The sequence below is a fragment of the Netta rufina genome (assembly GCF_964035555.1).
Source record: "Netta rufina genome assembly, chromosome: 15".
Lineage (NCBI taxonomy): Eukaryota > Metazoa > Chordata > Aves > Anseriformes > Anatidae > Netta > Netta rufina.
In genome coordinates, this window is record NC_140138.1 from 3,910,901 (window position 1) to 3,914,291 (window position 3,391).

At 36.0% G+C, this 3,391-nt stretch overlaps 1 protein-coding gene across 12 annotated transcripts in view; it reads left to right on the top strand.

Annotated features, from left to right (window-relative positions):
- Positions 1–144, top strand: part of RBFOX1 (RNA binding fox-1 homolog 1) — a 333,405-nt gene extending 333,261 nt beyond the window's left edge. For all 12 annotated transcript variants that reach the window (XM_084295947.1, XM_084295938.1, XM_084295935.1 and 9 more), the window contains one exon: positions 1–144. This exon is cut by the window's left edge and continues 326 nt beyond it. The gene's annotated coding sequence lies outside the window, so the exon portion shown is untranslated.
- The last annotated feature ends 3,247 nt before the right edge of the window (positions 145–3,391 follow it).

Genomic DNA, 3,391 nt, shown 5'->3' on the forward strand with positions numbered 1-3,391 from the left:
CTGGCTGTAGAAGTTTTTGTGGTTGATCTAGAAAGATGCTAGATATGAATAAAAACTGTTTTAGGGCCACAATCAAGAGTGCTATATCATGTAAATGAATTATATATGCTGAATATTAAGCTATTGGGGTTATCACATGTTTTGTAAGAGTGTAAGTGACTACAGTAGTCATTTTTTTCTGCATCTACATTTATTTTAGTTTATGAGAGGGAGGGAGGGGGGAAATTTGGGACATGGGAATGGGGTTTAGCTAAAATATTAATTAATGAAGCAAAAAGGGGCCCCACTGCACCAACTATCATGTATCAGCTGTCTTAAATTATTCACTGTTTGTTCAAAGCCAAAGGTTATGTTCTTATTAGGGGTGCTTCTCTTGACACTTGTACATAAAATCAGATTAAAAGCTGTCCAAAGGCACCCTTTTAAAGCATTCCACAGGCAGTATTCAGCTATTTAACCATAACTAGTTATTTAGGCAAAAACTGCTAGTTAGATCATTAACAAGCATTCTTTTTATATTTCTTCCAGTAAAATAAATTATTGATATCATTGCTGACTTTTATATTATGGGAGGGAAAAAAAAAAAAAAAAGAAGAAAAAAAATAATAAAAAAGTGATAAAAGCACTGTTTCTATTTTTTTCTTTTTTTTCCAAAAAAAAAAAAAGAAAGTAATAAAAACTTAAATTCTTTGTACCAGTTAAAAAAATGTATAAAATTTACATCTGTGCAGTGGAGTTGTTAAGTTCTAGAAATACACAGCCTATGATGCTTTAGATTTAGCCTAGTAGACCAACTGTTAGAGACAGACGTATCATTTTTATGGAATTATATGATAATCATATTCAGATTTATATAAGCATTTTACAAGTATTGCAATCATTGAGTAGAGATAATCATGGTATTTTCATCAGCTTGGTACTTTTTGAAACATGACTGTGTCGTGTAAGCAATCTGCAATTTTTCAAGGCATGACAACTTGCCCCTATTTAATTTTCAAACCAAGGCCATTTTGCTAAATATTGGGCCCAAGACAACTTTTCAACTGGGACAAAAGAGGGACCTTCTTCTGACTGTGCACTGAACAGAGAAGGCTGCTTGTCTGGGTCTCTGGCACGTGCAGCTGAGCAAATGCCAGGGTGGCAGTTTCAAGCATAGTTGAAAAATTGCAGTTTGTCTGTGCATATGTTTGGACTCTTTCCATGTTGTCCTGTTTACAAGTTAACCTAAGTTGGGGTGTTTGTCACGGGTCTTCTTGTTTTTGTATTTAAATAAATAAAGCAGAAAACTGTCTTGCAACAGTTTTGCTGCAGATAGTTATATCCTCATGTGTAATGTGCATGCCTACCGGCAAGCACTTTAGTAAATTATCAACTCACCGCTGTGAACCTGCCAACTTGCTATAACAACTCTGCTTTAAAAAAAGTGTTTGTGATCAGGCTTTCTCTTTGTCATCGTATGTGCATGCAATATGATCAGTTGAACAATAACCATCAATAAAGTTTCACAAGATTTGAAAACAAAGTTTCTGTAGCATTTATATCTAAGAATGAAAAAATAAATTATCTTTAAAATTAAAACAGAGAGAAAGAGACTATATTAATCAATGAAAAATGGGGTAGTAACATATATTTATACTACTGAGGGAATGAACTGAAATTTATTAAGAGTTCAATCCCCACATTTCTTATCTAAGATATTTGAGACAAACCTCCAATTAAGAAAAAAAAAAAAAAAAGTATATTTAATTTAAACAGCAAGATAAAGCACCTTTAAAATGTTTACGAGGTGTTAGGTTTCCAATTCAAGTGTTGATGATGCGTTGTTTCTGGAATTGCACACACAAAATGTCTAATGTGGAGAATAACAGAAATTATTTGCAATTTTAATTTTCATGAAATGGCTTTACAACTCCCACTCTTCACATGATTGTATGGCATTTTAGACTATTAAAATAATCCTGAAAGTTTGAGGGTGCAGCCCATATTAGCAACTATTTTGTTTATAAAGGTCCTACAGTACTCCTAGTAGTCATTTTAAAATGTATGTCTAAAATAGTTATGTAAGAAAAACATTTGAAAAATTTTTTTACAATATATAACGGGAATGTTTTCACTTATATAAATAACTACTGAGAATATGACTTATGAAAAAAAGATATTACTACCATATGTGGAATATAGTGACTTCTAAACAGATAAAAAAGAATACAGAAACCTACAAACCCAGAAAATGTGTATATCTGTCTTAGAAATTAGTGTTTATATCACAGCCGTGATTTGTGAATAACAAAAAAATAATAATAATAAAAAAAATGGTTTGTAATATCAAAATAAAAGCTTAGTCTGAAAAGGTAAAAATATGTTGGTGTTCAAAGTCATTTTGCTTTTCCCTTTTACTGTTTTGATTGAAGAGCTACCCGCAGTGGCACCATCGATACTGTTCACAGTGTACTTGTAACCAGATGCACTATTGACAAGGTTCACAGCCTTTTTTTACTGCCTGAAAGTGTTGGTGGGAGCTTGGCAGAGCAAGCAGAGGAGCCCGATGAGGTTTGTGCATGCCCTGTGTGCCTGGCCTCCTGCTCAGGGACCAACAGCTGGGCACGGCCAGACTGGGGCAGGGAGCGAAAGCGGCTGAGTGTGCCTGGGTGCACGTGTATGTGTACACACAGCTATATGGGTGTGTATATGGGTGTGTGTGTGTTGGGGCTGGGGGCAATAACCTCATCAGCTGGCTTGAGCTCTGCTGCTGCTTCTTTTCAGTCAGAGACAGAGTGATGCGATTCAGCACAGGGACTGGGTTGCATGTTTGCTCCCCAAAAAGGGAAATTTTATCCAGTATTAATTTTTATTTATTTATTTATTTATTTTCAGGCAACACTGCATGATATGTGAAGAAGGATTGTTTTTTTGTTGTTTGCTTGTAGGGAAATAAAAGTGTCTTATAAACTGACTTCATTTAAACAGGCCATTTCATCTAAGAGGATCATAAAAATACCACTGACCTGCATCTGACCTCTAAGATGAAACGTGGCTGTAGCTGCTCAGGCAAGTGCTGATCAGGAAGCACCAACACTAGAGAGGGCTGGTGACTGGTAAGTATGTGATTGCTGCTCTTCCCAGGGCTCTGCACCACTTCTCTCTGGTGATGGATGGTAGCTAGCCTTCTCTTTAGCTGTCTTTTTCATAGACAGCTTCTATTTCTGTTCACTTCTGAGAATAGGAGAGGAAGGAAAGATAATTCTGCTGATCTTAAACCGACAGTGGTATTTCTGCGGTTCTGGAAGGCTCCTTGTCGCTCCCAGGTTTATAGTTCAAGCCATAGGAATGACAGCTACATACTTGTAGGTCTAGGCTTACCTGTTGGCTCAACCGGTCATGATGAAACTGA